Source organism: Heloderma suspectum, chromosome 3, assembly GCF_057233095.1.
Source record: "Heloderma suspectum isolate Gila_16-S chromosome 3, 16-S_ref, whole genome shotgun sequence".
NCBI classification, from domain to species: Eukaryota; Metazoa; Chordata; class Lepidosauria; order Squamata; family Helodermatidae; genus Heloderma; species Heloderma suspectum.
In genome coordinates, this window is record NC_139460.1 from 318,304,858 (window position 1) to 318,318,104 (window position 13,247).

At 42.8% G+C, this 13,247-nt stretch overlaps 1 long non-coding RNA gene across 1 annotated transcript; it reads right to left on the bottom strand.

The window, feature by feature from the left end:
- Positions 1 to 481: 481 nt before the first annotated feature.
- On the bottom strand, positions 482 to 9,857 carry LOC146351604 (uncharacterized). Its single transcript, XR_014789628.1, has 5 exons — positions 9,685 to 9,857; positions 8,070 to 8,311; positions 4,783 to 4,921; positions 3,879 to 3,918; positions 482 to 1,821 (listed from the first exon to the last, which is right to left on the bottom strand). It is a non-coding gene; the product is annotated as an uncharacterized LOC146351604 (long non-coding RNA).
- Positions 9,858 to 13,247: the final 3,390 nt, after the last annotated feature.

Here is a 13,247-nt window from a genome sequence, read left to right on the forward strand (position 1 = left end):
AAGAATTCTTAGGGCGCAATCCTATGGCTGCTAGACAGCAGCTACACAGCCATAGGATTGGTCGGTTCCCAGAGAACTCCCTCCCCCACCACCTTGTAGGCAGTGTGGATTGGCCCTGTGCTCCACGCTCGTAAGAGCAACACGGAGCGGGGGAAATGGGGCATTCCTGGGGGCGGGGCAGGATGAGGAGGTCAGAAGTGCTGGTACTATGTGTCGTCCGGCCTCCCCACCCCACGCTCCAAGTTCCCGCGGCTAGACAGCCAAAATCGGCTGTCTAGCCGCAACTGCAGGGCGGATGGAGCGCACAGGAGATGCACTCCTCCCCACTCCTCCTGCCCTGCATTGGATAGGCGGACGCCTCCGCGTTCAGAGACATCTGTCTCCCCCCCTAGGATTGCTCTCTCCAACAATATGTATTAACTAATTAAAGTCTTCAGAGCATGCTAAACTATCCTAAAAATAACGATAAAATTCTCTGTGTATAAATACATAAGTTTTATCATCTGACAAAAGTATTAAAACATAATAAATAATGTATATATATGCATATGCTAGGCATTTAAAATACAAATGTATATGTTTTCAACAAAATCTCTGGATACCCTAAAATGACTGGTTAAAAACTGCAAAACAGATCAACTGGCTTAAAAATGATGATGAGATTCCCTGTACTCAGACACTCAATGATGATCAAGCAGGATTAACCCCGCCCCCCCAAAAAAACTTACATACGAACTCTTAGACATCATAAGCACCCTGTATTGTGGATCCTATAAGATCCATTCAGAAAGAGTTTAATATTTTGTGAGAAGAAGGTTTGACGCTGGGATACAAAACACCGAACGTATACAAATTCTGATGTAAAGATGACCCACACATCGATCCCAGTGTGCTACGTCTTCCCTAAGATTCACAAAGGGGTACTGCCTCCCCCAGGAAGATTGATAGTTTCAGGTAGTGCATCAGCTGTTGAACCAATTTCTCAGTTCATAGGATTTCACCTCAGACCTTTTGTACCAGCCTTACAAAGTTATGTAAGTGACCCTGTGGATTTTATACATAAAACAGATAAAATGGGACAAGTTGGAGATACAACTTTGTTAGTTACCCTTGATGTGTTCCTTGTATACTAGTATTCCTTAAAAAGAAGCTCTGGAAGTTATTGAAAGGACATTGGATCAGCGTGCAGCTTATCAGCATCCACCCACTCATTTTCTCCTAGAGTTAGCTGAGATAGCCTTGGTAGAAATTACTTTTTCTTTTCATGGGTCATAGTCTGGCAGATAAAAAGGATAGCCATGGGATCCCCTATGATATCAGAAGTGGCCAACCTATATATAGGGTTTTGGGAAGAGAATTTTATCTTTACCTCTAATAATCCATATTCTCAGGATATTTTGAAATAGTGGTGTTATATTGATGATATTTTTATCATTTGGAATAGTGATAGCAATAGATTGCATTCCTTTTCTGAGTGGCTTGGTTGGAGACACTCAAATATTAGATTTGAAATGCATTTCAGTAACACCCATATTAATTACCTGGATATTGTGGTTGCAAAGAGAGCAGGAAAATTACAAACAGTAACATACAAGAAACCTACAGATTACAACATTTATATTTTCAGAGTTCATATCCTAGGCACGTGCACTCCTGTGAGCCAGTTCTTGAGAATACGTAGAAATTGTGCAGAGATAAAAGACTATGAAAGAGAAGCCACAAAACTGAAGAGGGATTTTAAAAGTAGAGGTTACCCAGCTGAAGTCATTCACAAGGCACACAAGAGAGCACTCTCCACTACGCTCAATGAGATTCTGAGACCTAAGGGTGAACAAGAAGGAACAAAACAGAAAGATGAGAGTAGACAAGTATGTAGTTTGTACTATATATACTATATAGTACTATAATAAAGCTACTATGTCCACAAGAAGAAGCATTTTGAAGTATTGGCATATTTGGGGAGGCATATCCATTTTTCAAAGGAAACCAGTCTTTGCCTTCAACAGAACTAAGAATATCAAGGACATATTGCCAGTGTGGTGTAGTGGCTAGAGTGCTGGACCAGGAGCTGGGAGATCCAGGTTCTAGTCCCCACTCGGCCATGGAAGCTCACTGGGTGACTTTGGGCCAGTCACAGACTCTCAGCCCAACCCACCTCACAGGGTTGTTGTGAGGATAAAATGGAGAGGAGGAGGATAATGTCAGCAGCCTTGGGTTCCTTGCAAGAGGAAAAAAGGCGGGGTATAAATGCAATAAAATAAATAAATAAATAAATAAATAAATAAATAAATAAATAAATATTGGTGCACAGTGACACCACTTTGAGAGATAGAAGGGGAACAATATCTAGAACCTTATTAGGCACTACTCCACCTAAAGGCCACCAACCCTGGGGTTACTGTGTGTACTGCTGCAAAGACCCATATAAGATGTTATCCTTCATGGATCCCAACAGCCAATGGAATATTTCTTGCAAAGCTTTACTACCTGTGCCAGCCAGGATGTGGTTTATATCAATAGATGTCCATGCAGTTAAATGTATGTAGGAATGACTACCCACAAGCTGAAGATAAGAAGTGGAGAGCATTTTAATAATACAAAGCAAAAAAGGGAAGCTGAACCCTTAGTCAAACATCACTTACAACATGGACATAAAGCAGGGGTTATTTTATTTTGGGCCTGGAGAAGAGGAAAGAGCTTTGTAGAGGAAACTACTCAGAAAGGAGGTAATGTGGATCTTGAGGCTTGGTACTGTACCCCCTTCTGGCTTAAATGATAATATTGACTATATGTCTCTCTTGGAATAGGCTGTACAACATACTCATTCTTGTTTACATCTTGAAATTGGTCTCAATATAAGGAGTACTAAGTCTTAACAGGATTTTTACCATTCTGCCTTTAAGATTGAGGCCAGGGGGGAAAGACTTTAATTAAGCCCAGTTTAATTTGGTTAAAATCAGATGATACCTCACATATACTTTGAGAGGTAGAATACTTTTCAGTCTTCTTTGGAAGGAACAAGAGAGAGGGAATCCTCCAGAAGAATCTCTAAGAGTTTGTAAGGGCATAATCCTATGCATCTTTAGACAGAGAAAAAGCCTACAACTCCCAGCATTCCCCAGCCAGTATGGCTGGCTGGGGATTGCTAGGAGTTGTAGGCCTTTACTCTGTCTAAACATGCATAGGATTGCACACTAAGTAAGTTTAAAAAAAAAAATAAAAATCCTGCTTGATCATCATTGGGTGTCTGAGTACAGAGAATCTCATCATCATTTTTAAGCCGGTTGATATGTTTTGCAGGTTTTAATTAGTCATTTTAGGTTATTCAGAGATTTTGTTGAAAACATATAAATTTATATTTTAAATGCATATATATATATATATATATATATATATATTTACACATATACACACACACACACAGATATACATATACATATATATACACACACATTATTTATTATGTTTTTAATACTTTTGTCATATTATAAAACTTATGTATTTATATATAGATAATTTTGACATTATTTTTAGGATAATTTAGTATGCTCTGAAGGTTTTAATTAGTTAATACATATTATTTAAGAATTCTTTTGGAAACATGTAAAATTGTACATGAAGGGAACAATCCTATGGCCGCTAGTCAGCGACTAGACGGCCATAGGATAGGTCAGTTCCCAGGAACTGACCTCAGAGCCCGCACTCGGAGGTCAGTTCCCCAAGAACCAACCTCCCCCCACTATTGCGCTGCCTTGTAGGTAGCATGCAATGGCCCCACGCTCTGCGCTTAGAAGAGGAGCACAGAGCAGCAAAAACGGGGCATTCCTGGGGGTGTGTCAGGGTGGGGAAGTCGGAAATGCCGGTACGACGCATCCTACCTGTTGTCCAGCTGCCACTTCCTGCACTCCGAGGTCCCGCCTGAAAGCATTTGAAATACATTATATATCATTTATCATGTATTTTATATTTTGTATTCTTCAGTTCCCTTGATAAAGACCAGTGCTGAAACGCATAGGGAATACAATTGGTGCAGCTGCTCCTTTTTTGAAAGTTGCCTGGCTTTCTGAAAGCAGCTGAAATTCCTCCTCCCATTTCCACGGGGATGAATGGTCCCATGAAAGTGTGTGATTTCTCCTTGCCTTTAATATAAATTGATTAGAGAGGCTACAGGCCCAGTGACCCATCTGGGTTATCTCATACAGCTGCAGCATTAAGAACATTAGAAAAGCCATGCTGGATCAGTCCAGGGATCCATCCAGTCCAGCATTCTGTTCCCACAGTGGCTAACCAGCTGCCCACGGGAAACCCACAAGTAGGACATGAGTGCAACAGCACCCTCCAGCACGTGTTCCCCACACCTTCCTGTCCCATGTTCCCCATGCTGTAGCTAAGCTGGTACGAAGCTGAGCAGTTCTTTGGATGGGAGACTGGCAGCCCCATGTAAGAGCAGGATACATTTGATAAGGCGGGTACTTAGTGGAAGCAGATTAACTTTTCTGCGGACTCTTAGCAAAGCCTGAACCATGCAAATCTGCCCAGCTATAGCTGGCCTGGCAACCACAGCCTCGTGTGGACTGGTTGAGACAGGGACTCAATATGGGAAGGAGGCATTTGTAGGCTGTGGGAGCTGGCTGGAGTCCTGTGCTGAAAATGTCTTCCACATTTTTTTCAGCCATTCTCATTCAATTTGATAGAAAAGACATTGCTTTCGAAAAGCAGTTCAAAGGAGGAGAACAATTCGGAAAAGTTCTCCTGGGTTGGGTTTAGGGTTCTTGTGCTTACCTTACTTACGAAATGACGGAGGAGTGTGTGTGAGTGTCCTGACTTTCACTGTGTGATAATCTCTCTGGCTGCCTGTTGTCTCATCAGCTTCCAACACTTCTATTCACACTCAGGGGAAGACATCATGAAGTAATTCCTTCTACAGTGTTTTTCAGATTAGGATGCACAGGACAATAGAGAGTCATGTAATAGAAGAAGAAAAACCCACATGGCACCCTCAGCAACCTCGCAGTGATTAGGTATGATCAAAAACGCCACCACAATAAATTCAGAAACAATCATAACATGCCCTGGTAACAAGGTAGAAAAATGGAAGCGTCTTTCATGGGGGGAAGAAAACTTTCAGGAAATTGGAGGACAGATTTTGGCACAGTACTAACTCCACCTCATCCCTGGAGCTGGACACAACATTGCCTGCCTCACACCTGCTACAAGGTTTTCAGGGAAGTAGTGGTATTATAACTATCTGCATTAGAGACAAGATCTATCCACAGTCAGCCCTCAGGAATTTAACATTTGGAAGATTCCTGTCACGCAGTTTTAAAATAGGTCTGGAATTGTTCCTGGAAGTGGCACAATAGGATCATGTAACATTGGGCAGTATCCAGCACCACTGCTGCGCGAACGGAAACAACCATTAGTGCAACGGAAGGTGAACACTGGCTAGCACGAGCAGAAACTAGCGGAAACTACTCTATCCAAGGGACATGACAGCGGAGAAGGGAGCTCCGTTGACCTGTCCAGGACTGGAAATACTAGTCTGGGCTTGTTTCCAGGATTGCGCTAGCAAGCACCAGCTTCCCATTGCGCTAGTGGTTGTTTCCGCTAGCACAATGTATTTACAGGTAGTGGATTGGCAGCATTGGATACTGCCCATTGTTTCCAGGGGCTGCAGGGGAAGGAAAAAAGATGGTTGTCCCCATGAGATGGGCAGACTGCTTTTCTTCCATACAGCCTCAGGAAACAGTATTTCGTGATCCCATTTCCAGGGATAATTCTGGCCCCATTTTGAAAGCACAACAGGAGCTTTCTAGCAAACTTGGATGGACTTTTACCTTTAAAGAATGTAAACATGGGGAGCAAAAGTTTCAGGAACGGAGCAAACAAGCCACAATTGCATTGGCCCAGTGAATTAATTCTTAATCATATTTCCTGCAGGTACTTGTCGGTTACTCTGGGAAGCATGGGAAGCCAGACTTCTTCCTCCTTTAAAGACTGATTTCATTCCTTTTCATAACTGTCAATCAAGGCATCTATGGGACCTGCTGAAAGTCAATTTGTGACAGTACACGATAGCTGACATGCAATGGTGGATAGTATACGGCAGGTGACATTTCACTAGATTTCATATTTGATACCTGCTAGAATAAAAACAGTCTCTGAATCTAAGTCTAACTTTAGAATTAAGTCTAAATTTCAAATATTGAGGGGAAATTTTCACATTCAAAAGTCAAAGTCAGGTTTCAAATTCAAGATATTACATTCAAAATTTGAAGGGCAAACCTGGGAATTTTGACAAATTTCAAATATTTGCAGATATGAATTTCACCTCTAGTGAGATCACACTTCTCCACAAGCTGCACTTGCTGGTTACATATCAATATATATTTGACAAACAACCAATATATAGAATTCCACTGGTAAAGGCTTGGGTTTATGAATATAATTCTCCTTCTACTGGCAGAGCTATGCACATGCGGAGTTCCACAAACTAGGGAATATGCTGAATTTGCATAATTTATACTTGTCATAGAAACTGTGCTATTTGAATATATACATATATATATATATGCAAATTGCATATAACATTGGCTCTTCAATGTGTTCTGTATGAGTTCATTTTAGATTTTATGGCTGTTTTCATATATTTTATATTGTTTTTCCTGTGATTTTTTTTTTTGTATTGCGTTGTATTCTCTTAGTGTTACATCATCCATCAGGAGAACATTTGTTATTGGGCAGATTAAAAATGTAATAAATAAATGCAATTTTAATCTGTACACATATTTTAGAATCCTGCTCTCAGCACGTATTACCTCTCTTAGGCCATGCACAGCAATTTCCTTGGAAACCTCTTTGAATTCTTCTGGATATGAACTGATTGGAAATGATCAAAATCAAGGCTGTGTTAAGAATTCAGATTGGAGGGCTTCTTATCTCAGCATTTGCTCAGGCAGTTCTCTATTAGAACTTCCAGACATAGGGCTCCTATTGCTACCAGTCAAACGGCATTGTGCAGCTATTCCATCTTTCTTTCCTTATGGGATTGATTTAGTTATTTGCAGTGAGAAAAAACACAGAATAAATGGTGGGAAAACATAGAAGAATTAAAAATAGAAGACAATGACATCTGGACACACACACACCCCCTCCCATAAAATTCCATGAGTGTGGCATGTTTGCACAATAAAAAACAAAGCCTGGTCTGGAAGCACCCTATGAACTTTTGCGAATAAAGAAAAGATAAGTAATCTTATCTCATCACCTTGAATGATAGTTTAACTCAGAGGGTAGGTGGATTTGACATGTATCTGTACAAAATTTAAAGAGGGTTGCATTTTTCCACTGCCATATCAATCTAACCCAAAATTATGGCTTGTCCAATGAGTTCCATTGACGAGGAATACACAAAGGGACTAGTCACCCCCATCACCGGTCAGGGGCTGTTCAGGTCTTGTTCACATCAGCAGTGGTACATCAGTTTAGCAAACCCTTCTCTCAGTCCCACCACCATTGGAGGCGTGTGGAGTGGGGACGCAGGAAAGGGCCTTCTCAGTGGCCAACTCCCAGTCTCTGAAACTCCCTGCTGATGCAGGCCGAGTTGGCTAACGCTTTATGGTCCTTCTCCTGGCAGGCAGAGGCATTTTCATTCAGGCAGGCCTTTGGCAAGTAAGCTGATATTATTATTATTATTATTATTTATTGCATTTATACCCCGCCTTTTTTCCCTTGCAAGGAACCCAAGGCGGCTTACATTATCCTCCTCCTCTCCATTTTATCCTCACAACAACAACCCTGTGAGGTGGGTTGGGCTGAGAGTCTGTGACTTGCCATATTCTTGCCGAAGGGGATTTAATTGGTTGGGTGCTGTTTATGTTATTGTGTTTTTAATTTATTTTGTTTTCATGTTATGTTTTAATGAAGATTCTGTTTTACATCTGTATTTTATTATGGTTAGCTGTCTTGAGTGCCATTTTGGGCAGAAAGCCAGGATATGAATTCAATAAAATAAATAAACCCTTCATGCCATGAGTGGAGAACCCTTTTTTCTGTTGAGGCTACCTTACCTTGGGGTACTCTTGCCAGCGGTGGGCGGGGCTGAAGCTCACACTGGGTAGGGCCAGGGACGAAAGTGGGCAGACCATCCTTTCTCTCTCTCTCTCTCTCTCTCTCTCTCTCTCTCTCTTCCTCCCTGCCCATTTAGCTATCAGAAGAGGAACACGTTGCTCTTCATGGAGGACTGAACTAATCACTTAGATTCTAGGAATGTCCGCCATTATCTATTACTGGGTAAGCTGCTCCTGAGGTCCTGAAACCGAAGCCTAAGCTTTAAAGCCAAGTACATCACATTTAGGGCACAGACAAAACTGCTGCTCATAAATAAAACACCAATGTTTCTTTTCCCAAACTCAAGTGAAACACTGAATCTCCATTCACAAAAATATCAAATAAATATATATAAAAAAACCAATGGCAAGTTCAAAATACAACCCAATACAGAGCAAACCAAAAGGAGGTTACAAGACTGGCATCCAGTACCACTGTTCACGTAGTCTGTGTGGCAGCATTGTCTTTAAAGCATAAATCCAGAATATTTCTCTCCTTCAAGTTGGTAATGTAGCCTAGCCCCGCATCCTTGAATCCTTTTGATTGTTCAGAACTTCAGATCATTTTCATCAAGCCCCATGTCCCTGTACTGTTTCACCAGGGGAGCCCGTCGTCTTTTGGAACGGATGCAGCTATTGCGTTCGCATCGCCTAATCCTGATAGCTTTGGTGGTCATGCCAACATATACCAGATTGCACAACCATTTAACAGCATCTAACTAATTGCTTAAATTTCAGGGCCTGACATGGATGAGAAAAATGCTGGACTAAGCAACTGCAGCCACCACCTTAGTTTACCCCAGTTGCCTTTGAGACCTGATAAGGGCCCAGAGGTATTCTGGTGAAATTAAGATGTTGCATAGGAACATAGGAAGCTGCCTTATACTGAGTCAAACCATTGGTCCATCTAGCCCAGTATTGTCAGCACTGACTGGCAGCAGCCTTCAGGCAGGTTTTTTTCCCCCAGCTCTACTTGGAGATGCTGGCGATTGAAGCTGGGACCTTCTGCTCTATCCCACTGAGCCACAGTCCCTCACTTTGTCTAGTGCTTTGCTAATCTGGACCATGCTGCCCACCATTACCAGTCCCTGCTTCGGCCTGCAGCATTTCTGCCCACTCCTCCCCCTGGGTAAGTTTGCTGTGGGCCCCCACCAGGCGTGCGTGTGTGTGTGTGGCCCCTGGAGGCCACCTAAGAACAGAAGAAGAGCCATGCTGGATCAGACCATGGGTCCATCTAGTCCAGCATTCTGTTCACACAGGGGCCAACCAGCTGCCCACAGGAAACCCACAAGCAGGACACAAGCACAACAGCACCATCCTGCCCTTGTGCCCCAGCAACTGGTGTACATAGGCTCACTGCCTCTGGTGCTGGAGGTAACACATAGCCATCAGCACTAGTAGCCATTGATAGCCTTCTCCTCCAGGAATTTGTCCAATCCCCTTTTAAAGCCATCCAAATTGGTGGCCATCACTACATCCCGTGGTAGTGAATTCCATAGTTTAACTACGCGCTGTGTGAAGAAGTCCTTCCTTTTATCTGTTTCTGGTTTTCAACTTGGCCAGGACACCCTCAAACCTGTTGCTCCCGCTGCTCAAAGGCAATTAAAGATGAAGTGGACTCGAGTCCACGGAAGCTTATGCCATGAGACGTTCTTTTTTTGTCTTGAAGGTGCCGCAAGACTGTTGTTTTTGCTGCAGTGGGCTAAGGCAGCTCCCTCTGCAGAAATTCATAGCTAAGAATGTTGCGATATTGATTTTTCACCAGAAGGTGTCGCTTGTGTCGCTCTGCACAGTCATTTCTGTGGCGAAGGCGAAGCTTTTCAAAGGGGCCAGTTCAGTGCAACGAAGTCATGCAGCAGCACATCTTTTTACTTGCAGGGTGTTGCGAAGCACTGTCACAACCCTGTGACTGGGCAGTCCTCTGGGAATTGCTGTCTTCCCTACCCCCACCCTCCGTTCACCAACTGTGGAAGGCTAGCAGAGGAGTGCAATGAGGGAACTCCAGAGATGTCAGAGGCTTTGTGAATTTTAGATCTCTTTGCACCGTTATAAAAAATTCTCTCTGGCTTTCATGGCAAAGGAGACACACTTTGAACGCCCCCCTGCTGAGATAGAAAAGGGAGTGTTGGACGATTTCTGGAATTACACCATTTTTTCTTTCTCTTCAGGATATATTTTTAATTCCTTTTTTGCTCTTTGGCCTTCATCCACCCAACCCCTCTCCCCACACACCAGCTTCATTTCTTTCTTTATTGGTTAGACTTCCTTGGGTTGCAGAGAGCAATTTGCTCTGCAGGCAACCATTGCAGTACACTTGCTCCTTGACAACACCATAGAGTGATCTGTGGGAGAGGACAAGCATCATATGTCATGTGTGGCATACTGGGTTGAAAGCCTTTTGCTGCCCTGAAAACAAGTGTACTTTTTCCTGTCCTGGAGGAGTTCTTAAAGCTACACATTTTTCATGTCTTGGGGAAAAGTTGGCCATGGTGGTCACCTATTGGCTAGTGCCTGAGCCTTCACCAACATACCTCCCTTCCTCAATCCTTGGAGCACATTTGCAGCTTTTTTTTTTTTTAATATATATTTGTGACTTTTTCAGGAGTGGGGTGAAGGTTATAGAATGATAGAATTTTAGAGTTTAAAAGGACCTTGGAGGTCATTTAGCACAATTCCCATGCTCAATGCAGGATCTACATTGAACAACACAACTACTACAGCATTCGTGACAGATGGCTGTCCAGCTTCTGCTTAAACACTTCCAGCAAAGGAGAGCCCACACCTCCTGAGGTAGTCTGTTCTACTACTGAACTTATAGTCATAGAAATTCATATGTGACCAGTGGAGGCTGGTGGCTCCGATGTCAGTGGGGCTATGCATCTGCTCCGGGTTTCAGCCAGAACCAGTCAGAACTCAAAAGGAGCTTTGCACCTTGGTGCAAAGCTCCTTTAGAGTTCTGACTGGTTCTGACTGAAACTCGGAGCAGATGCATTGCCACACTGACATCGGAGCCACCAGCCTCCACTGTATGTGACATTGAAGCTGCAGTCCTTACCACCCTTTCCTGAATTAACCCCACTTAATTCAATGGGGCGTAAGTCTGAGCAAACATGTACAGGACTTTGCAATGAGAAATGGTTTTAAAGGTAGGCAGTTTGCTTGAAGCATAAGGCTAAGAGGGCATGAATAAGGCAAGTTGCAAACCAGGCGCTCCACACTGTGAATGAAGAACCTGCTGTGACCGTTGTTAAGAATGTTATGTCTGGTTGCACCTTGCATTTCATGGTTTGATCAAGAAGGAAATGGTCTGACAGGAGATTGAGCCTGATCTTCTTTGAGTCACTTCTAGATTTTTGGTTTAGTATTCTAACCAATACTATTCTATTTAGTATTGATAATTCTGGAGATGCCCTGGGGGTGCAGCTAATCTACTGTTGCACACAGTTTTGGTCTATTTGTGGCTAGGCACTGCTTGGTGTAAACTAGTATATAGTAATCTTTGCAAATAGGTTTCTAATATTTACTTGTGAGAACTTGGACCAGAGTTCAGTGGTATGGCATATGAGGTGTGATTCACAGAGGGTATTAGAGATTAGAAGGTGTCATGGACCAGGAGCCTGAACCCTTGTCCTCAAAGGATTCTGACTTCTTGTCCTCAGAGGAAGAGGCCCCAGCATTAATGGTTCAGGGAGAGAATTCAACTATGGAAAGGTTGTCTCAAGGCTTCCATCCTCCCCAAAACCCAGTTCCCCAGGAAAAGCCTAGGGCCTGCCTCCCCTGCAACCATCCTCAAACTCTGAGGACTTGGGTCATGAGGAGACTAGCATACCACATCTACACCCAAGTCATTGTGGTCTGAGATTGATAAAAGAGGCCAGGACCCTTTAAGAAACAACATTTCTGTCAGGATGGAGGTGGGGCCAACCAGCCTAAATTCAGCCAAACTCTTACTTAAGGCTCACTCTTGCACTATTCTTTGTTGGAGCAACATACGGACAACCTTGCCTGGCTTCTAGACCTAGAACCACTAGGAGCTTTTTGTAGTACTGATCTATTCCTATCTGGCTTCCTTGTAAAATCTGACCTACATAGACCTCTGTTCAAGACTATAGCAGAACCCTGCAACCAGGTTATAGCACAGAGCATCAAAGGAACCCATGTCCCAAAAGGTAACAGAAAGCTTCCTTCAGAAAAATAGAAATCTTGCCCAAACAAGGAGAACAAAAAGGGACACAAACTTGCAAAATGAAATGCAAACAAACAATAACAAAGCAATTCAACAGAGTGTGTGGTCATTCGCTCTGAAGGTGGACAAATGGCCACATTCAAAGCCTGACTGGGCTTAAGTAGGCAGGGTGGAAGAGAGGTAGGAGTTCCATCTTTTTTCACTTTCTGATCTTTTTCTTTTTTCTCTTTTGGTCTTTCTTTTTTGAACCAGGGCTGGCATAAATATCTTCCATACTGGAGGTATGTTTGGGGACTGGGAGGGTTTTGGATCCTGTGGATACAAATAATCTCCATATCTGCCCATGCTGTGTCCTAATTCACTCCCTTTTTACCTCTCCCGACATTGGAGCTCTGACACCAGGGAAATAAAGGTATGGGAGTTTCCACAGGGGCTTGGAGAGGGGTTCTGAGCTTGGATCTCTGTCCAGCTTCAGAGGGAGGGATCTGATTGATCCTATGGCCCCTGGAATGCGTTCCCAGGAACCATAGGATTGCTGCCTAGAGGATGCACAAAAAGGGTTTTGAGGAAAATATCACTACTAACATTAAGACCAACAATAAACAATTCCTTAAATACATCAGAAGCTGGAAACCAGCTAGGTAGGTGGTTGGACCACTGGATGACAAGAAGTCAAAAGAATATTAAAGGCGGGCCAGGAGACTGCAGATAATTCTTTGCATCTGTCTGTCCGCAGAAGATATGTGGCAGATACCTATGCCTGAATTGATATTTTTCAGGTAGGAACTGAAGCAAATAGTGGTGACAAGAAGTTCTAGACCTTATAGACAAATTGAAAACAAACATATCTTATAGATTTCAAATGTGAAATTGCTGATTTTCTAACAAAAATATGAAGCTTCACAACTTCGAAGCTTTGAAGATCATGCCTCAATTAGAAAAAAAAACATTGC